At 49.5% G+C, this 22,500-nt stretch overlaps 59 non-coding genes across 59 annotated transcripts; all 59 read right to left on the reverse strand.

Annotated features, from left to right (window-relative positions):
• Positions 1 to 390: 390 nt before the first annotated feature.
• TRNAL-AAG (transfer RNA leucine (anticodon AAG)) lies at positions 391 to 472 on the reverse strand. The gene has a single exon. It is a non-coding gene; the product is annotated as a tRNA-Leu (tRNA).
• A 139-nt stretch (positions 473 to 611) lies between these two features.
• On the reverse strand, positions 612 to 693 carry TRNAL-UAG (transfer RNA leucine (anticodon UAG)). The gene has a single exon. It is a non-coding gene; the product is annotated as a tRNA-Leu (tRNA).
• A 386-nt stretch (positions 694 to 1,079) lies between these two features.
• TRNAL-AAG (transfer RNA leucine (anticodon AAG)) lies at positions 1,080 to 1,161 on the reverse strand. The gene has a single exon. It is a non-coding gene; the product is annotated as a tRNA-Leu (tRNA).
• Positions 1,162 to 1,300: 139 nt separating this feature from the next.
• TRNAL-UAG (transfer RNA leucine (anticodon UAG)) lies at positions 1,301 to 1,382 on the reverse strand. The gene has a single exon. It is a non-coding gene; the product is annotated as a tRNA-Leu (tRNA).
• Positions 1,383 to 1,768: 386 nt separating this feature from the next.
• On the reverse strand, positions 1,769 to 1,850 carry TRNAL-AAG (transfer RNA leucine (anticodon AAG)). The gene has a single exon. It is a non-coding gene; the product is annotated as a tRNA-Leu (tRNA).
• Positions 1,851 to 1,990: 140 nt separating this feature from the next.
• On the reverse strand, positions 1,991 to 2,072 carry TRNAL-UAG (transfer RNA leucine (anticodon UAG)). The gene has a single exon. It is a non-coding gene; the product is annotated as a tRNA-Leu (tRNA).
• Positions 2,073 to 2,458: 386 nt separating this feature from the next.
• Positions 2,459 to 2,540, reverse strand: TRNAL-AAG (transfer RNA leucine (anticodon AAG)). Its single transcript has one exon. It is a non-coding gene; the product is annotated as a tRNA-Leu (tRNA).
• Positions 2,541 to 2,679: 139 nt separating this feature from the next.
• Positions 2,680 to 2,761, reverse strand: TRNAL-UAG (transfer RNA leucine (anticodon UAG)). Its single transcript has one exon. It is a non-coding gene; the product is annotated as a tRNA-Leu (tRNA).
• A 386-nt stretch (positions 2,762 to 3,147) lies between these two features.
• TRNAL-AAG (transfer RNA leucine (anticodon AAG)) lies at positions 3,148 to 3,229 on the reverse strand. Its single transcript has one exon. It is a non-coding gene; the product is annotated as a tRNA-Leu (tRNA).
• A 139-nt stretch (positions 3,230 to 3,368) lies between these two features.
• On the reverse strand, positions 3,369 to 3,450 carry TRNAL-UAG (transfer RNA leucine (anticodon UAG)). Its single transcript has one exon. It is a non-coding gene; the product is annotated as a tRNA-Leu (tRNA).
• A 589-nt stretch (positions 3,451 to 4,039) lies between these two features.
• TRNAL-UAG (transfer RNA leucine (anticodon UAG)) lies at positions 4,040 to 4,121 on the reverse strand. Its single transcript has one exon. It is a non-coding gene; the product is annotated as a tRNA-Leu (tRNA).
• A 607-nt stretch (positions 4,122 to 4,728) lies between these two features.
• TRNAL-UAG (transfer RNA leucine (anticodon UAG)) lies at positions 4,729 to 4,810 on the reverse strand. The gene has a single exon. It is a non-coding gene; the product is annotated as a tRNA-Leu (tRNA).
• Positions 4,811 to 5,196: 386 nt separating this feature from the next.
• On the reverse strand, positions 5,197 to 5,278 carry TRNAL-AAG (transfer RNA leucine (anticodon AAG)). Its single transcript has one exon. It is a non-coding gene; the product is annotated as a tRNA-Leu (tRNA).
• A 140-nt stretch (positions 5,279 to 5,418) lies between these two features.
• TRNAL-UAG (transfer RNA leucine (anticodon UAG)) lies at positions 5,419 to 5,500 on the reverse strand. Its single transcript has one exon. It is a non-coding gene; the product is annotated as a tRNA-Leu (tRNA).
• Positions 5,501 to 5,886: 386 nt separating this feature from the next.
• Positions 5,887 to 5,968, reverse strand: TRNAL-AAG (transfer RNA leucine (anticodon AAG)). Its single transcript has one exon. It is a non-coding gene; the product is annotated as a tRNA-Leu (tRNA).
• Positions 5,969 to 6,107: 139 nt separating this feature from the next.
• Positions 6,108 to 6,189, reverse strand: TRNAL-UAG (transfer RNA leucine (anticodon UAG)). Its single transcript has one exon. It is a non-coding gene; the product is annotated as a tRNA-Leu (tRNA).
• A 589-nt stretch (positions 6,190 to 6,778) lies between these two features.
• TRNAL-UAG (transfer RNA leucine (anticodon UAG)) lies at positions 6,779 to 6,860 on the reverse strand. Its single transcript has one exon. It is a non-coding gene; the product is annotated as a tRNA-Leu (tRNA).
• A 386-nt stretch (positions 6,861 to 7,246) lies between these two features.
• TRNAL-AAG (transfer RNA leucine (anticodon AAG)) lies at positions 7,247 to 7,328 on the reverse strand. Its single transcript has one exon. It is a non-coding gene; the product is annotated as a tRNA-Leu (tRNA).
• A 139-nt stretch (positions 7,329 to 7,467) lies between these two features.
• On the reverse strand, positions 7,468 to 7,549 carry TRNAL-UAG (transfer RNA leucine (anticodon UAG)). The gene has a single exon. It is a non-coding gene; the product is annotated as a tRNA-Leu (tRNA).
• Positions 7,550 to 7,935: 386 nt separating this feature from the next.
• Positions 7,936 to 8,017, reverse strand: TRNAL-AAG (transfer RNA leucine (anticodon AAG)). The gene has a single exon. It is a non-coding gene; the product is annotated as a tRNA-Leu (tRNA).
• A 140-nt stretch (positions 8,018 to 8,157) lies between these two features.
• Positions 8,158 to 8,239, reverse strand: TRNAL-UAG (transfer RNA leucine (anticodon UAG)). The gene has a single exon. It is a non-coding gene; the product is annotated as a tRNA-Leu (tRNA).
• A 386-nt stretch (positions 8,240 to 8,625) lies between these two features.
• On the reverse strand, positions 8,626 to 8,707 carry TRNAL-AAG (transfer RNA leucine (anticodon AAG)). Its single transcript has one exon. It is a non-coding gene; the product is annotated as a tRNA-Leu (tRNA).
• A 139-nt stretch (positions 8,708 to 8,846) lies between these two features.
• TRNAL-UAG (transfer RNA leucine (anticodon UAG)) lies at positions 8,847 to 8,928 on the reverse strand. The gene has a single exon. It is a non-coding gene; the product is annotated as a tRNA-Leu (tRNA).
• Positions 8,929 to 9,314: 386 nt separating this feature from the next.
• TRNAL-AAG (transfer RNA leucine (anticodon AAG)) lies at positions 9,315 to 9,396 on the reverse strand. The gene has a single exon. It is a non-coding gene; the product is annotated as a tRNA-Leu (tRNA).
• Positions 9,397 to 9,535: 139 nt separating this feature from the next.
• On the reverse strand, positions 9,536 to 9,617 carry TRNAL-UAG (transfer RNA leucine (anticodon UAG)). Its single transcript has one exon. It is a non-coding gene; the product is annotated as a tRNA-Leu (tRNA).
• Positions 9,618 to 10,003: 386 nt separating this feature from the next.
• On the reverse strand, positions 10,004 to 10,085 carry TRNAL-AAG (transfer RNA leucine (anticodon AAG)). The gene has a single exon. It is a non-coding gene; the product is annotated as a tRNA-Leu (tRNA).
• Positions 10,086 to 10,225: 140 nt separating this feature from the next.
• Positions 10,226 to 10,307, reverse strand: TRNAL-UAG (transfer RNA leucine (anticodon UAG)). The gene has a single exon. It is a non-coding gene; the product is annotated as a tRNA-Leu (tRNA).
• A 589-nt stretch (positions 10,308 to 10,896) lies between these two features.
• Positions 10,897 to 10,978, reverse strand: TRNAL-UAG (transfer RNA leucine (anticodon UAG)). The gene has a single exon. It is a non-coding gene; the product is annotated as a tRNA-Leu (tRNA).
• A 386-nt stretch (positions 10,979 to 11,364) lies between these two features.
• TRNAL-AAG (transfer RNA leucine (anticodon AAG)) lies at positions 11,365 to 11,446 on the reverse strand. The gene has a single exon. It is a non-coding gene; the product is annotated as a tRNA-Leu (tRNA).
• Positions 11,447 to 11,585: 139 nt separating this feature from the next.
• On the reverse strand, positions 11,586 to 11,667 carry TRNAL-UAG (transfer RNA leucine (anticodon UAG)). The gene has a single exon. It is a non-coding gene; the product is annotated as a tRNA-Leu (tRNA).
• Positions 11,668 to 12,053: 386 nt separating this feature from the next.
• Positions 12,054 to 12,135, reverse strand: TRNAL-AAG (transfer RNA leucine (anticodon AAG)). The gene has a single exon. It is a non-coding gene; the product is annotated as a tRNA-Leu (tRNA).
• Positions 12,136 to 12,742: 607 nt separating this feature from the next.
• On the reverse strand, positions 12,743 to 12,824 carry TRNAL-AAG (transfer RNA leucine (anticodon AAG)). The gene has a single exon. It is a non-coding gene; the product is annotated as a tRNA-Leu (tRNA).
• Positions 12,825 to 12,963: 139 nt separating this feature from the next.
• Positions 12,964 to 13,045, reverse strand: TRNAL-AAG (transfer RNA leucine (anticodon AAG)). The gene has a single exon. It is a non-coding gene; the product is annotated as a tRNA-Leu (tRNA).
• A 386-nt stretch (positions 13,046 to 13,431) lies between these two features.
• On the reverse strand, positions 13,432 to 13,513 carry TRNAL-AAG (transfer RNA leucine (anticodon AAG)). Its single transcript has one exon. It is a non-coding gene; the product is annotated as a tRNA-Leu (tRNA).
• A 139-nt stretch (positions 13,514 to 13,652) lies between these two features.
• TRNAL-UAG (transfer RNA leucine (anticodon UAG)) lies at positions 13,653 to 13,734 on the reverse strand. Its single transcript has one exon. It is a non-coding gene; the product is annotated as a tRNA-Leu (tRNA).
• A 386-nt stretch (positions 13,735 to 14,120) lies between these two features.
• On the reverse strand, positions 14,121 to 14,202 carry TRNAL-AAG (transfer RNA leucine (anticodon AAG)). Its single transcript has one exon. It is a non-coding gene; the product is annotated as a tRNA-Leu (tRNA).
• Positions 14,203 to 14,341: 139 nt separating this feature from the next.
• On the reverse strand, positions 14,342 to 14,423 carry TRNAL-UAG (transfer RNA leucine (anticodon UAG)). Its single transcript has one exon. It is a non-coding gene; the product is annotated as a tRNA-Leu (tRNA).
• Positions 14,424 to 14,811: 388 nt separating this feature from the next.
• Positions 14,812 to 14,893, reverse strand: TRNAL-AAG (transfer RNA leucine (anticodon AAG)). Its single transcript has one exon. It is a non-coding gene; the product is annotated as a tRNA-Leu (tRNA).
• Positions 14,894 to 15,032: 139 nt separating this feature from the next.
• Positions 15,033 to 15,114, reverse strand: TRNAL-UAG (transfer RNA leucine (anticodon UAG)). Its single transcript has one exon. It is a non-coding gene; the product is annotated as a tRNA-Leu (tRNA).
• Positions 15,115 to 15,502: 388 nt separating this feature from the next.
• On the reverse strand, positions 15,503 to 15,584 carry TRNAL-AAG (transfer RNA leucine (anticodon AAG)). Its single transcript has one exon. It is a non-coding gene; the product is annotated as a tRNA-Leu (tRNA).
• Positions 15,585 to 15,723: 139 nt separating this feature from the next.
• Positions 15,724 to 15,805, reverse strand: TRNAL-UAG (transfer RNA leucine (anticodon UAG)). Its single transcript has one exon. It is a non-coding gene; the product is annotated as a tRNA-Leu (tRNA).
• A 386-nt stretch (positions 15,806 to 16,191) lies between these two features.
• Positions 16,192 to 16,273, reverse strand: TRNAL-AAG (transfer RNA leucine (anticodon AAG)). Its single transcript has one exon. It is a non-coding gene; the product is annotated as a tRNA-Leu (tRNA).
• Positions 16,274 to 16,412: 139 nt separating this feature from the next.
• Positions 16,413 to 16,494, reverse strand: TRNAL-UAG (transfer RNA leucine (anticodon UAG)). The gene has a single exon. It is a non-coding gene; the product is annotated as a tRNA-Leu (tRNA).
• A 386-nt stretch (positions 16,495 to 16,880) lies between these two features.
• TRNAL-AAG (transfer RNA leucine (anticodon AAG)) lies at positions 16,881 to 16,962 on the reverse strand. Its single transcript has one exon. It is a non-coding gene; the product is annotated as a tRNA-Leu (tRNA).
• Positions 16,963 to 17,101: 139 nt separating this feature from the next.
• On the reverse strand, positions 17,102 to 17,183 carry TRNAL-UAG (transfer RNA leucine (anticodon UAG)). Its single transcript has one exon. It is a non-coding gene; the product is annotated as a tRNA-Leu (tRNA).
• A 361-nt stretch (positions 17,184 to 17,544) lies between these two features.
• Positions 17,545 to 17,626, reverse strand: TRNAL-UAG (transfer RNA leucine (anticodon UAG)). Its single transcript has one exon. It is a non-coding gene; the product is annotated as a tRNA-Leu (tRNA).
• Positions 17,627 to 18,012: 386 nt separating this feature from the next.
• Positions 18,013 to 18,094, reverse strand: TRNAL-AAG (transfer RNA leucine (anticodon AAG)). The gene has a single exon. It is a non-coding gene; the product is annotated as a tRNA-Leu (tRNA).
• Positions 18,095 to 18,233: 139 nt separating this feature from the next.
• Positions 18,234 to 18,315, reverse strand: TRNAL-AAG (transfer RNA leucine (anticodon AAG)). The gene has a single exon. It is a non-coding gene; the product is annotated as a tRNA-Leu (tRNA).
• A 139-nt stretch (positions 18,316 to 18,454) lies between these two features.
• TRNAL-AAG (transfer RNA leucine (anticodon AAG)) lies at positions 18,455 to 18,536 on the reverse strand. The gene has a single exon. It is a non-coding gene; the product is annotated as a tRNA-Leu (tRNA).
• A 384-nt stretch (positions 18,537 to 18,920) lies between these two features.
• Positions 18,921 to 19,002, reverse strand: TRNAL-AAG (transfer RNA leucine (anticodon AAG)). The gene has a single exon. It is a non-coding gene; the product is annotated as a tRNA-Leu (tRNA).
• Positions 19,003 to 19,141: 139 nt separating this feature from the next.
• Positions 19,142 to 19,223, reverse strand: TRNAL-UAG (transfer RNA leucine (anticodon UAG)). The gene has a single exon. It is a non-coding gene; the product is annotated as a tRNA-Leu (tRNA).
• Positions 19,224 to 19,609: 386 nt separating this feature from the next.
• On the reverse strand, positions 19,610 to 19,691 carry TRNAL-AAG (transfer RNA leucine (anticodon AAG)). The gene has a single exon. It is a non-coding gene; the product is annotated as a tRNA-Leu (tRNA).
• Positions 19,692 to 19,830: 139 nt separating this feature from the next.
• Positions 19,831 to 19,912, reverse strand: TRNAL-UAG (transfer RNA leucine (anticodon UAG)). The gene has a single exon. It is a non-coding gene; the product is annotated as a tRNA-Leu (tRNA).
• A 360-nt stretch (positions 19,913 to 20,272) lies between these two features.
• TRNAL-AAG (transfer RNA leucine (anticodon AAG)) lies at positions 20,273 to 20,354 on the reverse strand. Its single transcript has one exon. It is a non-coding gene; the product is annotated as a tRNA-Leu (tRNA).
• A 384-nt stretch (positions 20,355 to 20,738) lies between these two features.
• TRNAL-AAG (transfer RNA leucine (anticodon AAG)) lies at positions 20,739 to 20,820 on the reverse strand. The gene has a single exon. It is a non-coding gene; the product is annotated as a tRNA-Leu (tRNA).
• Positions 20,821 to 20,959: 139 nt separating this feature from the next.
• TRNAL-UAG (transfer RNA leucine (anticodon UAG)) lies at positions 20,960 to 21,041 on the reverse strand. Its single transcript has one exon. It is a non-coding gene; the product is annotated as a tRNA-Leu (tRNA).
• Positions 21,042 to 21,427: 386 nt separating this feature from the next.
• TRNAL-AAG (transfer RNA leucine (anticodon AAG)) lies at positions 21,428 to 21,509 on the reverse strand. The gene has a single exon. It is a non-coding gene; the product is annotated as a tRNA-Leu (tRNA).
• Positions 21,510 to 21,648: 139 nt separating this feature from the next.
• Positions 21,649 to 21,730, reverse strand: TRNAL-UAG (transfer RNA leucine (anticodon UAG)). The gene has a single exon. It is a non-coding gene; the product is annotated as a tRNA-Leu (tRNA).
• A 608-nt stretch (positions 21,731 to 22,338) lies between these two features.
• Positions 22,339 to 22,420, reverse strand: TRNAL-UAG (transfer RNA leucine (anticodon UAG)). The gene has a single exon. It is a non-coding gene; the product is annotated as a tRNA-Leu (tRNA).
• Positions 22,421 to 22,500: the final 80 nt, after the last annotated feature.

The raw sequence follows: 22,500 nt of genomic DNA on the forward strand, positions 1-22,500 counted from the left end.
TATCACACTTGTCTTGTGGCTTTCATTATGGAAATGTCAGAGATAAGGCGGTAGAAACACTGGTTCTCTGTGCAAAACATGGCAAGAATGCCCCCGAGAAACCACATGTCGCATGTGTAATAAACAGTTGTAGAGCTGCAAAAGCTGGCAGCAGTAAGATTCGAATCCACGCCCCAAAAGAGACTGGAGCCTAAATCCAGCGCCTTAGAGCGCTCGGCCATGCTACCACTGGCGGCTGCTGTCTGCGCTGTCTCATCTCAAGCTTCACCTGAACAGAAGAGCAGGCACCATTTCAGGGGTGACGACACGAAAGATTAAAAAAAAAGAAAAAGGTGATTTCGGCATGGCTTGACAGCTGGACTGCGGCAATTTTGGAAAAATCACAGTGGATGGCAGCAGTGGGATTCGAACCCACGCCTCCAAAGAGACTGGAGCCTTAATCCAGCGCCTTAGACCGCTCGGCCATGCTACCACACTGGCTTGTTTTTTTCATTATGGAAATGTCAGAGATAAGGCGGCAGAAACACTGTTCCTCTGTGCAAAACATGCAAGAATTGCCCCGAGAAACCACATGTCGCATGTGTAATAAACACTTGTAGAGCTGCAAAAGCTGGCAGCAGTGGGATTCGAACCCACGCCTCCAAAGAGACTGGAGCCTAATTCCAGCGCCTTAGACCGCTCGGCCATGCTACCACACTTGTCTTGTGGCTTTCATTATGGAAATGTCAGAGATAAGGCGCTAGAAACACTGGTTCTCTGTGCAAAACATGGCAAGAATGCCCCCGAGAAACCACATGTCGCATGTGTAATAAACAGTTGTAGAGCTGCAAAAGCTGGCAGCAGTAAGATTCGAATCCACGCCCCAAAAGAGACTGGAGCCTAAATCCAGCGCCTTAGAGCGCTCGGCCATGCTACCACTGGCGGCTGCTGTCTGCGCTGTCTCATCTCAAGCTTCACCTGAACAGAAGAGCAGGCACCATTTCAGGGGTGACGACACGAAAGATTAAAAAAAAAGAAAAAGGTGCTTTCGGCATGGTTTGACAGCTGGACTGCGGCAATTTTGGAAAAATCACAGTGGATGGCAGCAGTGGGATTCGAACCCACGCCTCCAAAGAGACTGGAGCCTTAATCCAGCGCCTTAGACCGCTCGGCCATGCTACCACACTGGCTTGCTTTTTTCATTATGGAAATGTCAGAGATAAGGCGGCAGAAACACTGTTCCTCTGTGCAAAACATGCAAGAATTGCCCAGAGAAACCACATGTCGCATGTGTAATAAACACTTGTAGAGCTGCAAAAGCTGGCAGCAGTGGGATTCGAACCCACACCTCCAAAGAGACTGGAGCCTAAATCCAGCGCCTTAGACCGCTCGGCCATGCTACCACACTTGTCTGGTGGCTTTCATTATGGAAATGTCAGAGATAAGGCGGTAGAAACACTGGTTCTCTGTGCAAAACATGGCAAGAATGCCCCCGAGAAACCACATGTCGCATGTGTAATAAACAGTTGTAGAGCTGCAAAAGCTGGCAGCAGTAAGATTCGAATCCACGCCCCAAAAGAGACTGGAGCCTAAATCCAGCGCCTTAGAGCGCTCGGCCATGCTACCACCGGCGGCTGCTGTCTGCGCTGTCTCATCTCAAGCTTCACCTGAGCAGAAGAGCAGGCACCATTTCAGGGGTGACGACACGAAAGATAAAAAAAAAAGAAAAAGGTGCTTTCGGCATGGCTTGACAGCTGGACTGCGGCAATTTTGGAAAAATCACAGTGGATGGCAGCAGTGGGATTCGAACCCACGCCTCCAAAGAGACTGGAGCCTTAATCCAGCGCCTTAGACCGCTCGGCCATGCTACCACACTGGCTTGTATTTTTCATTATGGAAATGTCAGAGATAAGGCGGCAGAAACACTGTTCCTCTGTGCAAAACATGCAAGAATTGCCCCGAGAAAACCTCATGTCGCATGTGTAATAAACACTTGTAGAGCTGCAAAAGCTGGCAGCAGTGGGATTCGAACCCACGCCTCCAAAGAGACTGGAGCCTAAATCCAGCGCCTTAGACCGCTCGGCCATGCTACCACACTTGTCTTGTGGCTTTCATTATGGAAATGTCAGAGATAAGGCGGTAGAAACACTGGTTCTCTGTGCAAAACATGGCAAGAATGCCCCCGAGAAACCACATGTCGCATGTGTAATAAACAGTTGTAGAGCTGCAAAAGCTGGCAGCAGTAAGATTCAAATCCACGCCCCAAAAGAGACTGGAGCCTAAATCCAGCGCCTTAGAGCGCTCGGCCATGCTACCACCGGCGGCTGCTGTCTGCGCTGTCTCATCTCAAGCTTCACCTGAACAGAAGAGCAGGCACCATTTCAGGGGTGACGACACGAAAGATTAAAAAAAAAGAAAAAGGTGCTTTCGGCATGGCTTGACAGCTGGACTGCGGCAATTTTGGAAAAATCACAGTGGATGGCAGCAGTGGGATTCGATCCCACGCCTCCAAAGAGACTGGAGCCTTAATCCCGCGCCTTAGACCGCTCGGCCATGCTACCACACTGGCTTGTTTATTTTATTATGGAAATGTCAGAGATAAGGCGGCAGAAACACTGTTCCTCTGTGCAAAACATGCAAGAATTGCCCCGAGAAACCACATGTCGCATGTGTAATAAACGCTTGTAGAGCTGCAAAAGCTGGCAGCAGTTGGATTCGGACCCACGCCTCCAAAGAGACTGGAGCCTAAATCCAGCGCCTTAGACCGCTCGGCCATGCTACCACACTTGTCTTGTGGCTTTCATTATGGAAATGTCAGAGATAAGGCGGTAGAAACACTGGTTCTCTGTGCAAAACATGGCAAGAATGCCCCCGAGAAACCACATGTCGCATGTGTAATAAACAGTTGTAGAGCTGCAAAAGCTGGCAGCAGTAAGATTCAAATCCACGCCCCAAAAGAGACTGGAGCCTAAATCCAGCGCCTTAGAGCGCTCGGCCATGCTACCACCGGCGGCTGCTGTCTGCGCTGTCTCATCTCAAGCTTCACCTGAACAGAAGAGCAGGCACCATTTCAGGGGTGACGACACGAAAGATTAAAAAAAAAGAAAAAGGTGCTTTCGGCATGGCTTGACAGCTGGACTGCGGCAATTTTGGAAAAATCACAGTGGATGGCAGCAGTGGGATTCGATCCCACGCCTCCAAAGAGACTGGAGCCTTAATCCCGCGCCTTAGACCGCTCGGCCATGCTACCACACTGGCTTGTTTATTTTATTATGGAAATGTCAGAGATAAGGCGGCAGAAACACTGTTCCTCTGTGCAAAACATGCAAGAATTGCCCCGAGAAACCACATGTCGCATGTGTAATAAACGCTTGTAGAGCTGCAAAAGCTGGCAGCAGTTGGATTCGGACCCACGCCTCCAAAGAGACTGGAGCCTAAATCCAGCGCCTTAGACCGCTCGGCCATGCTACCACACTTGTCTTGTGGCTTTCATTATGGAAATGTCAGAGATAAGGCGGTAGAAACACTGGTTCTCTGTGCAAAACATGGCAAGAATGCCCCCGAGAAACCACATGTCGCATGTGTAATAAACAGTTGTAGAGCTGCAAAAGCTGGCAGCAGTAAGATTCAAATCCACGCCCCAAAAGAGACTGGAGCCTAAATCCAGCGCCTTAGAGCGCTCGGCCATGCTACCACCGGCGGCTGCTGTCTGCGCTGTCTCATCTCAAGCTTCACCTGAACAGAAGAGCAGGCACCATTTCAGGGGTGACGACACGAAAGATTAAAAAAAAAGAAAAAGGTGCTTTCGGCATGGCTTGACAGCTGGACTGCGGCAATTTTGGAAAAATTGGGATTCGAACCCACACCTCCAAAGAGACTGGAGCCTTAATCCAGCGCCTTAGACTGCTCGGCCATGCTACCACACTGGCTTGTTTTTTTCATTATGGAAATGTCAGAGATAAGGCGGCAGAAACACTGTTCCTCTGTGCAAAACATGCAAGAATTTCCCCGAGAAACCACATGTCGCATGTGTAATAAACACTTGTAGAGTTGCAAAAGCTGGCAGCAGTGGGATTCGAACCCACACCTCCAAAGAGACTGGAGCCTAAACCCAGCGCCTTAGACCACTCGGCCATGCTACCACACTTGTCTTGTGGCTTTCATTATGGAAATGTCAGAGATAAGGCGGTAGAAACACTGGTTCTCTGTGCAAAACATGGCAAGAATGCCCCCGAGAAACCACATGTCGCATGTGTAATAAACAGTTGTAGAGCTGCAAAAGCTGGCAGCAGTAAGATTCAAATCCACGCCCCAAAAGAGACTGGAGCCTAAATCCAGCGCCTTAGAGCGCTCGGCCATGCTACCACCGGCGGCTGCTGTCTGCGCTGTCTCATCTCAAGCTTCACCTGAACAGAAGAGCAGGCACCATTTCAGGGGTGACGACACGAAAGATTAAAAAAAAAGAAAAAGGTGCTTTCGGCATGGCTTGACAGCTGGACTGCGGCAATTTTGGAAAAATCACAGTGGATGGCAGCAGTGGGATTCGAATCCACGCCTCCAAAGAGACTGGAGCCTTAATCCAGCACCTTAGATCGCTCGGCCATGCTACGACACTGGCTTGTTTTTTTCATTATGGAAATGTCAGAGATAAGGCGGCAGAAACACTGTTCCTCTGTGCAAAACATGCAAGAATTGCCCCGAGAAACCACATGTCGCATGTGTAATAAACACTTGTAGAGCTGCAAAAGCTGGCAGCAGTGGGATTCGAACCCACGCCTCCAAAGAGACTGTAACCTAAATCCAGCGCCTTAGACCGCTCGGCCATGCTACCACACTTGTCTTGTGGCTTTCATTATGGAAATGTCAGAGATAAGGCGGTAGAAACACTGGTTCTCTGTGCAAAAGATGGCAAGAATGCCCCCGAGAAACCACATGTCGCATGTGTAATAAACAGTTGTAGAGCTGCAAAAGCTGGCAGCAGTAAGATTCGAATCCACGCCCCAAAAGAGACTGGAGCCTAAATCCAGCGCCTTAGAGCGCTCGGCCATGCTACCACCGGCGGCTGCTGTCTGCGCTGTCTCATCTCAAGCTTCACCTGAACAGAAGAGCAGGCACCATTTCAGGGGTGACGACACGAAAGATAAAAAAAAAAGAAAAAGGTGCTTTCGGCATGGCTTGACAGCTGGACTGCGGCAATTTTGGAAAAATCACAGTGGATGGCAGCAGTGGGATTCGAACCCACGCCTCCAAAGAGACTGGAGCCTTAATCCAGCGCCTTAGACCGCTCGGCCATGCTACCACACTGGCTTGTATTTTTCATTATGGAAATGTCAGAGATAAGGCGGCAGAAACACTGTTCCTCTGTGCAAAACATGCAAGAATTGCCCCGAGAAAACCTCATGTCGCATGTGTAATAAACACTTGTAGAGCTGCAAAAGCTGGCAGCAGTGGGATTCGAACCCACGCCTCCAAAGAGACTGGAGCCTAAATCCAGCGCCTTAGACCGCTCGGCCATGCTACCACACTTGTCTTGTGGCTTTCATTATGGAAATGTCAGAGATAAGGCGGTAGAAACACTGGTTCTCTGTGCAAAACATGGCAAGAATGCCCCCGAGAAACCACATGTCGCATGTGTAATAAACAGTTGTAGAGCTGCAAAAGCTGGCAGCAGTAAGATTCAAATCCACGCCCCAAAAGAGACTGGAGCCTAAATCCAGCGCCTTAGAGCGCTCGGCCATGCTACCACCGGCGGCTGCTGTCTGCGCTGTCTCATCTCAAGCTTCACCTGAACAGAAGAGCAGGCACCATTTCAGGGGTGACGACACGAAAGATTAAAAAAAAAGAAAAAGGTGCTTTCGGCATGGCTTGACAGCTGGACTGCGGCAATTTTGGAAAAATCACAGTGGATGGCAGCAGTGGGATTCGAACCCACGCCTCCAAAGAGACTGGAGCCTTAATCCCGCGCCTTAGACCGCTCGGCCATGCTACCACACTGGTTTGTTTATTTTATTATGGAAATGTCAGAGATAAGGCGGCAGAAACACTGTTCCTCTGTGCAAAACATGCAAGAATTGCCCCGAGAAACCACATGTCGCATGTGTAATAAACACTTGTAGAGCTGCAAAAGCTGGCAGCAGTTGGATTCGGACCCACGCCTCCAAAGAGACTGGAGCCTAAATCCAGCGCCTTAGACCGCTCGGCCATGCTACCACACTTGTCTTGTGGCTTTCATTATGGAAATGTCAGAGATAAGGCGGTAGAAACACTGGTTCTCTGTGCAAAACATGGCAAGAATGCCCCCGAGAAACCACATGTCGCATGTGTAATAAACAGTTGTAGAGCTGCAAAAGCTGGCAGCAGTAAGATTCAAATCCACGCCCCAAAAGAGACTGGAGCCTAAATCCAGCGCCTTAGAGCGCTCGGCCATGCTACCACCGGCGGCTGCTGTCTGCGCTGTCTCATCTCAAGCTTCACCTGAACAGAAGAGCAGGCACCATTTCAGGGGTGACGACACGAAAGATTAAAAAAAAAGTAAAAGGTGCTTTCGGCATGGCTTGACAGCTGGACTGCGGCAATTTTGGAAAAATTGGGATTCGAACCCACGCCTCCAAAGAGACTGGAGCCTTAATCCAGCGCCTTAGACTGCTCGGCCATGCTACCACACTGGCTTGTTTTTTTCATTATGGAAATGTCAGAGATAAGGCGGCAGAAACACTGTTCCTCTGTGCAAAACATGCAAGAATTGCCCCGAGAAACCACATGTCGCATGTGTAATAAACACTTGTAGAGTTGCAAAAGCTGGCAGCAGTGGGATTCGAACCCACACCTCCAAAGAGACTGGAGCCTAAACCCAGCGCCTTAGACCACTCGGCCATGCTACCACACTTGTCTTGTGGCTTTCATTATGGAAATGTCAGAGATAAGGCGGTAGAAACACTGGTTCTCTGTGCAAAACATGGCAAGAATGCCCCCGAGAAACCACATGTCGCATGTGTAATAAACAGTTGTAGAGCTGCAAAAGCTGGCAGCAGTAAGATTCAAATCCACGCCCCAAAAGAGACTGGAGCCTAAATCCAGCGCCTTAGAGCGCTCGGCCATGCTACCACCGGCGGCTGCTGTCTGCGCTGTCTCATCTCAAGCTTCACCTGAACAGAAGAGCAGGCACCATTTCAGGGGTGACGACACGAAAGATTAAAAAAAAAGAAAAAGGTGCTTTCGGCATGGCTTGACAGCTGGACTGCGGCAATTTTGGAAAAATCACAGTGGATGGCAGCAGTGGGATTCGAATCCACGCCTCCAAAGAGACTGGAGCCTTAATCCAGCACCTTAGATCGCTCGGCCATGCTACCACACTGGCTTGTTTTTTTCATTATGGAAATGTCAGAGATAAGGCGGCAGAAACACTGTTCCTCTGTGCAAAACATGCAAGAATTGCCCCGAGAAACCACATGTCGCATGTGTAATAAACACTTGTAGAGCTGCAAAAGCTGGCAGCAGTGGGATTCGAACCCACGCCTCCAAAGAGACTGTAACCTAAATCCAGCGCCTTAGACCCCTCGGCCATGCTACCACACTTGTCTTGTGGCTTTCATTATGGAAATGTCAGAGATAAGGCGGTAGAAACACTGGTTCTCTGTGCAAAAGATGGCAAGAATGCCCCCGAGAAACCACATGTCGCATGTGTAATAAACAGTTGTAGAGCTGCAAAAGCTGGCAGCAGTAAGATTCGAATCCACGCCCCAAAAGAGACTGGAGCCTAAATCCAGCGCCTTAGAGCGTTCGGCCATGCTACCACAGGCGGCTGCTGTCTGCGCTGTCTCATCTCAAGCTTCACCTGAACAGAAGAGCAGGCACCATTTCAGGGGTGACGACACGAAAGATAAAAAAAAAAGAAAAAGGTGCTTTCGGCATGGCTTGACAGCTGGACTGCGGCAATTTTGGAAAAATCACAGTGGATGGCAGCAGTGGGATTCGAACCCACGCCTCCAAAGAGACTGGAGCCTTAATCCAGCGCCTTAGACCGCTCGGCCATGCTACCACACTGGCTTGTATTTTTCATTATGGAAATGTCAGAGATAAGGCGGCAGAAACACTGTTCCTCTGTGCAAAACATGCAAGAATTGCCCCGAGAAAACCTCATGTCGCATGTGTAATAAACACTTGTAGAGCTGCAAAAGCTGGCAGCAGTGGGATTCGAACCCACGCCTCCAAAGAGACTGGAGCCTAAATCCAGCGCCTTAGACCGCTCGGCCATGCTACCACACTTGTCTTGTGGCTTTCATTATGGAAATGTCAGAGATAAGGCGGTAGAAACACTGGTTCTCTGTGCAAAACATGGCAAGAATGCCCCCGAGAAACCACATGTCGCATGTGTAATAAACAGTTGTAGAGCTGCAAAAGCTGGCAGCACTAAGATTCGAATCCACGCCCCAAAAGAGACTGGAGCCTAAATCCAGCGCCTTAGAGCGCTCGGCCATGCTACCACCGGCGGCTGCTGTCTGCGCTGTCTCATCTCAAGCTTCACCTGAACAGAAGAGCAGGCACCATTTCAGGGGTGACGACACGAAAGATTAAAAAAAAAGAAAAAGGTGCTTTCGGCATGGCTTGACAGCTGGACTGCGGCAATTTTGGAAAAATCACAGTGGATGGCAGCAGTGGGATTCGAACCCACGCCTCCAAAGAGACTGGAGCCTTAATCCAGCGCCTTAGACCGCTCGGCCATGCTACCACACTGGCTTGTTTTTTTCATTATAGAAATGTCAGAGATAAGGCGGCAGAAACACTGTTCCTCTGTGCAAAACATGCAAGAATTGCCCCGAGAAACCACATGTCGCATGTGCAATAAACACTTGTAGAGCTGCAAAAGCTGGCAGCAGTGGGATTCGAACCCACGCCTCCAAAGAGACTGGAGCCTAAATCCAGCGCCTTAGACTGCTCGGCCATGCTACCACACTTGTCTTGTGGCTTTCATTATGGAAATGTCAGAGATAAGGCGGTAGAAACACTGGTTCTCTGTGCAAAACATGGCAAGAATGCCCCCGAGAAACCACATGTCGCATGTGTAATAAACAGTTGTAGAGCTGCAAAAGCTGGCAGCAGTAAGATTCGAATCCACGCCCCAAAAGAGACTGGAGCCTAAATCCAGCGCCTTAGAGCGCTCGGCCATGCTACCACCGGCGGCTGCTGTCTGCGCTATCTCATCTCAAGCTTCACCTGAACAGAAGAGCAGGCACCATTTCAGCGGTGACGACACGAAAGATTAAAAAAAAAGAAAAAGGTGCTTTCGGCATGGCTTGACAGCTGGACTGCGGCAATTTTGGAAAAATCACAGTGGATGGCAGCAGTGGGTTTCGAACCCACGCCTCCAAAGAGACTGGAGCCTTAATCCAGCGCCTTAGACCGCTCAACCATGCTACCAGACTGGCTTGTTTTTTTCATTATGGAAATGTCACAGATAAGGCGGCAGAAACACTGTTCCTCTGTGCAAAACATGCAAGAATTGCCCCGAGAAACCACATGTCGCATGTGTAATAAACACTTGTAGAGCTGCAAAAGCTGGCAGCAGTGGGATTCGAACCCACACCTCCAAAGAGACTAGAGCCTAAACCCAGCGCCTTAGACCACTCGGCCATGCTACCACACTTGTCTTGTGGCTTTCATTATGGAAATGTCAGAGATAAGGCGGTAGAAACACTGGTTCTCTGTGCAAAACATGGCAAGAATGCCCCCGAGAAACCACATGTCGCATGTGTAATAAACAGTTGTAGAGCTGCAAAAGCTGGCAGCAGTAAGATTCGAATCCACGCCCCAAAAGAGACTGGAGCCTAAATCCAGCGCCTTAGAGCGCTCGGCCATGCTACCACCGGCGGCTGCTGTCTGCGCTGTCTCATCTCAAGCTTCACCTGAACAGAAGAGCAGGCACCATTTCAGGGGTGACGACACGAAAGATAAAAAAAAAAGAAAAAGGTGCTTTCGGCATGGCTTGACAGCTGGACTGCGGCAATTTTGGAAAAATCACAGTGGATGGCAGCAGTGGGATTCGAACCCACGCCTCCAAAGAGACTGGAGCCTTAATCCAGCGCCTTAGACCGCTCGGCCATGCTACCACACTGGCTTGTATTTTTCATTATGGAAATGTCAGAGATAAGGCGGCAGAAACACTGTTCCTCTGTGCAATACATGCAAGAATTGCCCCGAGAAAACCTCATGTCGCATGTGTAATAAACACTTGTAGAGCTGCAAAAGCTGGCAGCAGTGGGATTCGAACCCACGCCTCCAAAGAGACTGGAGCCTAAATCCAGCGCCTTAGACCGCTCGGCCATGCTACCACACTTGTCTTGTGGCTTTCATTATGGAAATGTCAGAGATAAGGCGGTAGAAACACTGGTTCTCTGTGCAAAACATGGCAAGAATGCCCCCGAGAAACCACATGTCGCATGTGTAATAAACAGTTGTAGAGCTGCAAAAGCTGGCAGCAGTAAGATTCAAATCCACGCCCCAAAAGAGACTGGAGCCTAAATCCAGCGCCTTAGAGCGCTCGGCCATGCTACCACCGGCGGCTGCTGTCTGCGCTGTCTCATCTCAAGCTTCACCTGAACAGAAGAGCAGGCACCATTTCAGGGGTGACGACACGAAAGATTAAAAAAAAAGAAAAAGGTGCTTTCGGCATGGCTTGACAGCTGGACTGCGGCAATTTTGGAAAAATTGGGATTCGAACCCACGCCTCCAAAGAGACTGGAGCCTTAATCCAGCGCCTTAGACTGCTCGGCCACGCTACCACACTGGCTTGTTTTTTTCATTATGGAAATGTCAGAGATAAGGCGGCAGAAACACTGTTCCTCTGTGCAAAACATGCAAGAATTGCCCCGAGAAACCACATGTCGCATGTGTAATAAACACTTGTAGAGCTGCAAAAGCTGGCAGCAGTGGGATTCGAACCCACACCTCCAAAGAGACTGGAGCCTAAACCCAGCGCCTTAGACCACTCGGCCATGCTACCACACTTGTCTTGTGGCTTTCATTATGGAAATGTCAGAGATAAGGCGGTAGAAACACTGGTTCTCTGTGCAAAACATGGCAAGAATGCCCCCGAGAAACCACATGTCGCATGTGTAATAAACAGTTGTAGAGCTGCAAAAGCTGGCAGCAGTAAGATTCGAATCCACGCCCCAAAAGAGACTGGAGCCTAAATCCAGCGCCTTAGAGCGCTCGGCCATGCTACCACCGGCGGCTGCTGTCTGCGCTGTCTCATCTCAAGCTTCACCTGAACAGAAGAGCAGGCACCATTTCAGGGGTGACGACACGAAAGATTAAAAAAAAAGAAAAAGGTGCTTTCGGCATGGCTTGACAGCTGGACTGCGGCAATTTTGGAAAAATCACAGTGGATGGCAGCAGTGGGATTCGAACCCACGCCTCCAAAGAGACTGGAGCCTTAATCCAGCGGCTTAGACCGCTCGGCCATGCTACCACACTGGCTTGTTTTTTTCATTATAGAAATGTCAGAGATAAGGCGGCAGAAACACTGTTCCTCTGTGCAAAACATGTAAGAATTGCCCCGAGAAACCACATGTCGCATGTGCAATAAACACTTGTAGAGCTGCAAAAGCTGGCAGCAGTGGGCTTCGAACCCACGCCTCCAAAGAGACTGGAGCCTAAATCCAGCGCCTTAGACTGCTCGGCCATGCTACCACACTTGTCTTGTGGCTTTCATTATGGAAATGTCAGAGATAAGGCGGTAGAAACACTGGTTCTCTGTGCAAAACATGCCAAGAATGCCCCCGAGAAACCACATGTTGCATGTGTAATAAACAGTTGTAGAGCTGCAAAAGCTGGCAGCACTAAGATTCGAATCCACGCCCCAAAAGAGACTGGAGCCTAAATCCAGCGCCTTAGACCGCTCGGCCATGCTACCACCGGCGGCTGCTGTCTGCGCTGTCTCATCTCAAGCTTCACCTGAACAGAAGAGCAGGCACCATTTCAGGGGTGACGACACGAAAGATTAAAAAAAAAGAAAAAGGTGCTTTCGGCATGGCTTGACAGCTGGACTGCGGCAATTTTGGAAAAATCACAGTGCATGGCAGCAGTGGGATTCAAACCCACGCCTCCAAAGAGACTGGAGCCTTAATCCAGCACCTTAGACCGCTCGGCCATGCTACCACACTGGTGTGTTTTTTTCATTATGGAAATGTCAGAGATAAGGCGGCAGAAGCACTGTTCCTCTGTGCAAAACATGCAAGAATTGCCCCGTGAAACCACATGTCGCATGTGTAATAAACACTTGTAGAGCTGCAAAAGCTGGCAGCAGTGGGATTCGAACCCACACCTCCAAAGAGACTGGAGCCTAAATCTAACGCCTTAGACCGCTCGGTCAGGCTACCACACTTGTCTTGTGGCTTTCATTATGGAAATGTCAGAGATAAGGCGGTAGAAACACTGGTTCTCTGTGCAAAACATGGCAAGAATGCCCCCGAGAAACCACATGTCGCATGTGTAATAAACAGTTGTAGAGCTGCAAAAGCTGGCAGCAGTAAGATTCGAATCCACGCCCCAAAAGAGACTGGAGCCTAAATCCAGCGCCTTAGAGCGCTCGGCCATGCTACCACCGGCGGCTGCTGTCTGCGCTATCTCATCTCAAGCTTCACCTGAACAGAAGAGCAGGCACCATTTCAGCGGTGACGACACGAAAGATTAAAAAAAAAGAAAAAGGTGCTTTCGGCATGGCTTGACAGCTGGACTGCGGCAATTTTGGAAAAATCACAGTGGATGGCAGCAGTGGGTTTCGAACCCACGCCTCCAAAGAGACTGGAGCCTTAATCCAGCGCCTTAGACCGCTCAACCATGCTACCAGACTGGCTTGTTTTTTTCATTATGGAAATGTCACAGATAAGGCGGCAGAAACACTGTTCCTCTGTGCAAAACATGCAAGAATTGCCCCGAGAAACCACATGTCGCATGTGTAATAAACACTTGTAGAGCTGCAAAAGCTGGCAGCAGTGGGATTCGAACCCACACCTCCAAAGAGACTAGAGCCTTAACCCAGCGCCTTAGACCCCTCGGCCATGCTACCACACTTGTCTTGTGGCTTTCATTATGGAAATGTCAGAGATAAGGCGGTAGAAACACTGGTTCTCTGTGCAAAACATGGCAAGAATGCCCCCGAGAAACCACATGTCGCATGTGTAATAAACAGTTGTAGAGCTGCAAAAGCTGGCAGCAGTAAGATTCGAATCCACGCCCCAAAAGAGACTGGAGCCTAAATCCAGCGCCTTAGAGCGCTCGGCCATGCTACCACCGGCGGCTGCTGTCTGCGCTATCTCATCTCAAGCTTCACCTGAACAGAAGAGCAGGCACCATTTCAGCGGTGACGACACGAAAGATTAAAAAAAAAGAAAAAGGTGCTTTCAGCATGGCTTGACAGCTGGACTGCGGCAATTTTGGAAAAATCACAGTGGATGGCAGCAGTGGGATTCGAACCCACGCCTCCAAAGAGACTGGAGCCTTAATCCAGCGCCTTAGACCGCTCGGCCATGCTACCACACTGGCTTGTTTTTTTAATTATGGAAATGTCAGAGATAAGGCGGCAGAAACACTATTCCTCTGTGCAAAAAATGCAAGAATTGCCCCGAGAAACCACATGTCGCATGTGTAATAAACACTTGTAGAACTGCAAAAGCTGACAGCAGTGGGATTCGAACCCACGCCTCCAAAGAGACTGGAGCCTAAATCCAGCGCCTTAGACTGCTCGGCCATGCTACCACACTTGTCTTGTGGCTTTCATTATGGAAATGTCAGAGATAAGGCGGTAGAAACACTGGTTCTCTGTGCAAAACATGGCAAGAATGCCCCCGAGAAACCACATGTCGTATGTGTAATAAACAGTTGTAGAGCTGCAAAAGCTGGCAGCAGTAAGATTCGAATCCACGCCCCAAAAGAGACTGGAGCCTAAATCCAGCGCCTTAGAGCGCTCGGCCATGCTACCACCGGCGGCTGCTGTCTGCGCTGTCTCATCTCAAGCTTCACCTGAACAGAAGAGCAGGCACCATTTCAGGGGTGACGACACGAAAGATTAAAAAAAAAGAAAAAGGTGCTTTCGGCATGGCTTGACAGCAGGACTGCGGCAATTTTGGAAAAATCACAGTGGATGGCAGCAGTGGGATTCGAAACCACGCCTCCAAAGAGACTGGAGCCTTAATCCAGCGCCTTAGACCGCTCGGCCATGCTACCACACTGGCTTGTTTGTTTCATTATGGAAATGTCAGAGATAAGGCGGCAGAAACACTGTTCCTCTGTGCAAAACATGCAAGAATTGCCCCGAGAAACCACATGTCGCATGTGTAATAAACACTTGTAGAGCTGCAAAAGCTGGCAGCAGTGGGATTCGAACCCACGCCTCCAAAGAGACTGGAGCCTAAATCCAGCGCCTTAGACCGCTCGGCCATGCTACCACACTTGTCTTGTGGCTTTCATTATGGAAATGTCAGAGATAAGGCGGTAGAAACACTGGTTGTCTGTGCAAAACATGGCAAGAATGCCCCCGAGAAACCACATGTCGCATGTGTAATAAACAGTTGTAGAGCTGCAAAAGCTGGCAGCAGTAAGATTCGAATCCACGCCCCAAAAGAGACTGGAGCCTAAATCCAGCGCCTTAGAGCGCTCGGCCATGCTACCACCGGCGGCTGCTGTCTGCGCTGTCTCATCTCAAGCTTCACCTGAACAGAAGAGCAGGCACCATTTCAAGGGGTGACGACACGAAAGATTAAAAAAAAACGAAAAAGGTTCTTTCGGCATGGCTTGACAGCTGGACTGCGGCAATTTTGGAAAAATCACAGTGGATGGCAGCAGTGGGATTCGAACCCACGCCTCCAAAGAGACTGGAGCCTTAATCCAGCGCCTTAGCCCGCTCGGCCATGCTACCACACTGGCTTGTTTTTTTCATTATGGAAATGTCAGAGATAAGGCGGCAGAAACACTGTTCCTCTGTGCAAAACATGCAAGAATTGCCCCGAGAAACCTCATGTCGCATGTGTAATAAACACTTGTAGAGCTGCAAAAGCTGGCAGCAGTGGGATTCGAACCCACGCCTCCAAAGAGACTGGAGCCTAAATCCAGCGCCTTAGACCGCTCGGCCATGCTACCACACTTGTCTTGTGGCTTTCATTATGGAAATGTCAGAGATAAGGCGGTAGAAACACTGGTTCTCTGTGCAAAACATGGCAAGAATGCCCCCGAGAAACCACATGTCGCATGTGTAATAAACAGTTGTAGAGCTGCAAAAGCTGGCAGCAGTAAGATTCGAATCCACGCCGCCAAAGAGACTGGAGCCTAAATCCAGCGCCTTAGAGCGCTCGGCCATGCTACCACCGGCGGCTGCTGTCTGCGCTTTCTCATCTCAAGCTTCACCTGAACAGAAGAGCAGGCACCATTTCAAGGGGTGACGACACGAAAGATTAAAAAAAAACGAAAAAGGTTCTTTCGGCATGGCTTGACAGCTGGACTGCTGCAATTTTGGAAAAATCACAGTGGATGGCAGCAGTGGGATTCGAACCCACGCCTCCAAAGAGACTGGAGCCTTAATCCAGCGCCTTAGACCGCTCGGCCATGCTACCACACTGGCTTGTATTTTTCATTATGGAAATGTCAGAGATAAGGCGGCAGAAACACTGTTCCTCTATGCAAAACATGCAAGAATTGCCCCGAGAAACCACATGTCGCATGTGTAATAAACACTTGTAGTGCTGCAAAAGCTGGCAGCAGTAGGATTCGAACCCACGCCTCCAAAGAGACTGGAGCCTAAATCCAGCGCCTTAGACCGCTCGGCCATGCTACCACACTTGTCTTGTGGCTTTCATTATGGAAATGTCAGAGATAAGGCGGTAGAAACACTGGTTCTCTGTGCAAAACATGGCAAGAATGCCCCCGAGAAACCACATGTCGCATGTGTAATAAACAGTTGAAGAGCTGCAAAAGCTGGCAGCAGTAAGATTCGAATCCACGCCCCAAAAGAGACTGGAGCCTAAATCCAGCGCATTAGAGCGCTCGGCCATGCTACCACCGGCGGCTGCTGTCTGCGCTGTCTCATCTCAAGCTTCACCTGAACAGAAGAGCAGGCACCATTTTAGGGGTGACGACACAAAAGATTAAAAAAAAAGAAAAAGGTGCTTTCGGCATGGCTTGACAGCTGGACTGCGGCAATTTTGGAAAAATTACAGTGGATGGCAGCAGTGGGATTCGAACCCACGCCTCCAAAGAGACTGGAGCCTTAATCCAGCGCCTTAGGTCGCTCGGCCATGCTACCACAATGGCTTGTTTTTTTCATTATGGAAATGTCAGAGATAAGGCGGCAGAAACACTGTTCCTCTGTGCAAAACATGCAAGAATTGCCCCGAGAAACCACATGTCGCATGTGTAATAAACACTTGTAGAGCTGCAAAAGCTGGCAGCAGTGGGATACGAACCCACGCCTCCAAAGAGACTGGAGCCTAAATCCAGCGCCTTAGACTGCTCGGCCATGCTACCACACTTGTCTTGTGGCTTTCATTATGGAAATGTCAGAGATAAGGCGGTAGAAACACTGGTTCTCTGTGCAAAACATGGCAAGAATGCCCCCGAGAAACCACATGTCGCATGTGTAATAAACAGTTGTAGAGCTGTAAAAGCTGGCAGCAGTAAGATTCGAATCCACGCCCCAAAAGAGACTGGAGCCTAAATCCAGCGCCTTAGAGCGTTCGGCCATGCTACCACCGGCGGCTGCTGTCTGCGCTGTCTCATCTCAAGCTTCACCTGAACAGAAGAGCAGGCACCATTTCAGGGGTGACGATACGAAAGATTAAAAAAAAAGAAAAAGGTGCTTTCGGCATGGCTTGACAGCTGGACTGCGGCAATTTTGGAAAAATCACAGTGGATGGCAGCAGTGGGATTTGAACCCACGCCTCCAAAGAGACTGGAGCCTTAATCCAGCGCCTTAGACCGCTCGGCCATGCTACCACACTGGCTTGTTTTTTTCATTATGGAAATGTCAGAGATAAGGCGGCAGAAACACTGTTCCTCTGTGCGAAAAATGCAAGAAATGCCCCGAGAAACCACATGTCGCATGTGTAATAAACACTTGTAGAGCTGCAAAAGCTGGCAGCAGTGGGATTCGAACCCACATCTCCAAAGAGACTGGAGGCTAAATCCAACGCCTTAGACCGCTCGGCCATGCTACCACACTTGTCTTGTGGCTTTCATTATGGAAATGTCAGAGATAAGGCGGTAGAAACACTGGTCCTCTGTGCAAAACATGCAAGAATTGCCCCGAGAAACCACATGTCGCATGTGTAATAAACACTTGTAGAGCTGCAAAAGCTGGCAGCAGTGGGATTCGAACCGACGCCTCCAAAAAGACTGGAGCCTTAATCCAGCGCCTCAGACTGCTCGGCCATGCTACCACACTGACTTGTTTTTTTCATTATGGAAATGTCAGAGATAAGGCGGCAGAAACACTGTTCCTCTGTGCAAAACATGCAAGAATTGCCCCGAGAAACCACATGTCGCATGTGTAATAAACACTTGTAGAGCTGCAAAAGCTGGCAGCAACGGGATTCGAACCCACGCCTCCAAAGAGACTGGAGCCTAAATCCAGCGCCTTAGACTGTTCGGCCATGCTACCACACTTGTCTTGTGGCTTTCATTATGGAAATGTCAGAGATAAGGCGGTAGAAACACTGGTTCTCTGTGCAAAACATGGCAAGAATGCCCCCGAGAAACCACATGTCGCATGTGTAATAAACAGTTGTAGAGCTGCAAAAGCTGGCAGCAGTAAGATACGAATCCACGCCCCAAAAGAGAGTGGAGCCTAAATCCAGCGCCTTGGAGCGCTCGGCCATGCTACCACCGGCGGCTGCTGTCTGCGCTGTCTCATCTCAAGCTTCACCTGAACAGAAGAGCAGGCACCATTTCAGGGGTGATGACACGAAAGATTAAAAAAAAAGAAAAAGGTGCTTTCGGCATGGCTTGACAGCTGGACTGCGGAAATTTTGGAAAAATCACAGTGGATGGCAGCAGTGGGATTCGAACCCACGCCTCCAAAGAGACTGGAGCCTTAATCCAGCGCCTTAGACAGCTCGGCCATGCTACCACACTGGCTTGTTTTTTTCATTATGGAAATGTCAGAGATAAGGCGGCAGAAATACTGTTCCTCTGTGCAAAACATGCAAGAATTGCCCCGAGAAACCACATGTCGCATGTGTAATAAACACTTGTAGAGCTGCAAAAGCTGGCAGCAGTGGGATTCGAACCCACGCCTCCAAAGAGACTGGAGCCTTAATCCAGCGCCTTAGACCGCTCGGCCATGCTACCACACTGGCTTGTTATTTTCATTATGGAAATGTCAGAGATAAGGCGGCAGAAACACTATTCCTCTGTGCAAAAAAAGCAAGAATTGCTCCGAGAAACCACATGTCGCATGTGTAATAAACAGTTGTAGAGCTGCAAAAGCTGGCAGCTGTGGGATTCGAACCCACGCCTCCAAAGAGACTGGAGCCTTAATCCAGCGCCTTAGACCGCTCGGCCATGCTACCACACTGGCTTGTTTTTTTCATTATGGAAATGTCAGAGATAAGGCGGCAGAAACACTATTCCTCTGTGCAAAACATGCAAGAATTGCCCCGAGAAACCACATGTCGCATGTGTTATAAACAGTTGTAGAGCTGCAAAAGCTGGCAGCAGTAAGATTCGAATTCACGCCCCAAAAGAGACTGGAGCCTAAATCCAGCGCCTTAGAGCGCTCGGCCATGCTACCACCGGCGGCTGCTGTCTGCGCTGTCTCATCTCAAGCTTCACCTGAACAGAAGAGCAGGCACCATTTCAGGGGTGACGACACAAAAGATTAAAAAAAAAGAAAAAGGTGCTTTCGGCATGGCTTGACAGCTGGACTGCGGCAATTTTGGAAAAATCACAGTGGATGGCAGCAGTGGGATTCAAACCCACGCCTCCAAAGAGACTGGAGCCTTAATCCAGCGCCTTAGACCGCTCGGCCATGCTACCACACTGGCTTGTTTTTTTCATTATGGAAATGTCAGAGATAAGGCGGCAGAAACACTGTTCCTCTGTGCAAAACATGCAAGAATTGCCCCGAGAAACCACATGTCGCATGTGTAATAAACACTTGTAGAGCTGCAAAAGCTGGCAGCAGTGGGATTCGAACCCACGCCTCCAAAGAGACTGGAGCCTACATCCAGCGCCTTAGACCGCTCGGCCATGCTACCACACTTGTCTTGTGGCTTTCATTATGGAAATGTCAGAGATAAGGCGGTAGAAACACTGGTTCTCTGTGCAAAACATGGCAAGAATGCCCCCGAGAAACCACATGTCGCATGTGTAATAAACAGTTGTAGAGCTGCAAAAGCTGGCAGCAGTAAGATTCGAATCCACGCCCCAAAAGAGAGTGGAGCCTAAATCCAGCGCCTTGGAGCGCTCGGCCATGCTACCACCGGCGGCTGCTGTCTGCGCTGTCTCATCTCAAGCTTCACCTGAACAGAAGAGCAGGCACCATTTCAGGGGTGATGACATGAAAGATTAAAAAAAAAGAAAAAGGTGCTTTCGGCATGGCTTGACAGCTGGACTGCGGCAATTTTGGAAAAATCACAGTGGATGGCAGCAGTGGGATTCGAACCCATGCCTCCAAAGAGACTGGAGCCTTAATCCAGCGCCTTAGACCGCTCGGCCATGCTACCACACTGGCTTGCTTTTTTCATTATGGAAATGTCAGAGATAAGGCGGCAGAAACACTGTTCCTCTGTGCAAAACATGCAAGAATTGCCCCGAGAAACCACATGTCGCATGTGTAATAAACACTTGTAGAGCTGCAAAAGCTGGCAGCAGTGGGATTCGAACCCACGCCTCCAAAGAGATTGGAGCCTACATCCAGCGCCTTAGACCGCTCGGCCATGCTACCACACTGGCTTGTTTTTTTCATTATGGAAATGTCAGAGATAAGGCGGCAGAAACACTGTTCCTCTGTGCAAAACATGCAAGAATTGCCCCGAGAAACCACATGTCGCATGTGTAATAAACACTTGTAGAGCTGCAAAAGCTGGCAGCAGTGGGATTCGAACCCACGCCTCCAAAGAGACTGGAGCCTTAATCCAGCGCCTTAGACCGCTCGGGCAATCTACCACACTGGCTTGTTTTTTTCATTATGGAAATGTCAGAGATAAGGCGGCAGAAACACTATTCCTCTGTGCAAAACATGCAAGAATTGCTCCGAGAAACCACATGTCGCATGTGTAATAAACACTTGTAGAGCTGCAAAAGCTGGCAGCTGTGGGATTCAAACCCACGCCTCCAAAGAGACTGGAGCCTTAATCCAGCGCCTTAGACCGCTCGGCCATGCTACCACACTGGCTTGTTTTTTTCATTATGGAAATGTCAGAGATAAGGCGGCAGAAACACTATTCCTCTGTGCAAAACATGCAAGAATTGCCCCGAGAAACCACATGTCGCATGTGTAATAAACAGTTGTAGAGCTGCAAAAGCTGGCAGCAGTAAGATTCGAATCCACGCCCCAAAAGAGACTGGAGCCTAAATCCAGCGCCTTAGAGCGCTGGGCCATGCTACCATCGGCGGCTGCTGTCTGCGCTGTCTCATCTCAAGCTTCACCTGAACAGAAGAGCAGGCACCATTTCAGGGGTGACGACACAAAAGATTAAAAAAAAAGAAAAAGGTGCTTTCGGCATGGCTTGACAGCTGGACTGCGGCAATTTTGGAAAAATCACAGTGGATGGCAGCAGTGGGATTCGAACCCACGCCTCCAAAGAGACTGGAGCCTTAATCCAGCGCCTTAGACCGCTCGGCCATGCTACCACACTGGCTTGTTTTTTTCATTATGGAAATGTCAGAGATAAGGCGGCAGAAACACTGTTCCTCTGTGCAAAACATGCAAGAATTGCCCCGAGAAACCACATGTCGCATGTGTAATAAACACTTGTAGAGCTGCAAAAGCTGGCAGCAGTGGGATTCGAACCCACGCCTCCAAAGAGACTGGAGCCTACATCCAGCGCCTTAGACCGCTCGGCCATGCTACCACACTTGTCTTGTGGCTTTCATTATGGAAATGTCAGAGATAAGGCGGTAGAAACACTGGTTCTCTGTGCAAAACATGGCAAGAATTCCCCCGAGAAACCACATGTCGCATGTGTAATAAACAGTTGTAGAGCTGCAAAAGCTGGCAGCAGTAAGATTCGAATCCACGCCCCAAAAGAGAGTGGAGCCTGAATCCAGCGCCTTGGAGCGCTCGGCCATGCTACCACCGGCGGCTGCTGTCTGCGCTGTCTCATCTCAAGCTTCACCTGAACAGAAGAGCAGGCACCATTTCAGGGGTGATGACACGAAAGATTAAAAAAAAAGAAAAAGGTGCTTTCGGCATGGCTTGACAGCTGGACTGCGGCAATTTTGGAAAAATCAAAGTGGATGGCAGCAGTGGGATTCGAACCCATGCCTCCAAAGAGACTGGAGCCTTAGTCCAGCGCCTTAGACCGCTCGGCCATGCTACCACACTGGCTTGCTTTTTTCATTATGGAAATGTCAGAGATAAGGCGGCAGAAACACTGTTCCTCTGTGCAAAACATGCAAGAATTGCCCCGAGAAACCACATGTCGCATGTGTAATAAACACTTGTAGAGCTGCAAAAGCTGGCAGCAGTGGGATTCGAACCCATGCCTCCAAAGAGACTGGAGCCTACATCCAGCGCCTTAGACCGCTCGGCCATGCTACCACACTTGTCTTGTGGCTTTCATTATGGAAATGTCAGAGATAAGGCGGTAGAAACACTGGTTCTCTGTGCAAAACATGCCAAGAATGCCCCCGAGAAACCACATGTCGCATGTGTAATAAACAGTTGTAAAGCTGCAAAAGCTGGCAGCAGTAAGATTCGAATCCACGCCCCAAAAGAGAGTGGAGCCTAAATCCAGCGCCTTAGAGCGCTCGGCCATGCTACCACCGGCGGCTGCTGTCTGCGCTGTCTCATCTCAAGCTTCACCTGAACAGAAGAGCAGGCACCATTTCAGGGGTGACGACACGAAAGATTAAAAAAAAAGAAAAAGGTGCTTTCGGCATGGCTTGACAGCTGGACTGCGGCAATTTTGGAAATATCACAGTGGATGGCAGCAGTTGAATTTCGAACCCACGCCTCCAAAGAGACTGGAGCCTTAATCCAGCGCCTTAGACCGCTCGGCCATGCTACCACACTGGCTTGTTTTTTTCATTATGGAAATGTCAGAGATAAGGCGGCAGAAACACTGTTCCTCTGTGCAAAACATGCAAGAATTGCCCCGAGAAACCACATGTCGCATGTGTAATAAAGACTTGTAGAGCTGCAAAAGCTGGCAGCAGTGGGATTCGAACCCACGCCTCCAAAGAGACTGGAGCCTAAATCCAGCGCCTTAGACCGCTCGGCCATGCTACCACACATGTCTTCTGGCTTTCATTATGGAAATGTCAGAGATAAGGCGGTAGAAACACTGATTCTCTGTGCAAAACATGGCA

The sequence above is a fragment of the Engystomops pustulosus genome, unplaced genomic scaffold (assembly GCF_040894005.1).
Source record: "Engystomops pustulosus unplaced genomic scaffold, aEngPut4.maternal MAT_SCAFFOLD_634, whole genome shotgun sequence".
In the NCBI taxonomy this organism is placed as follows: Eukaryota; Metazoa; Chordata; class Amphibia; order Anura; family Leptodactylidae; genus Engystomops; species Engystomops pustulosus.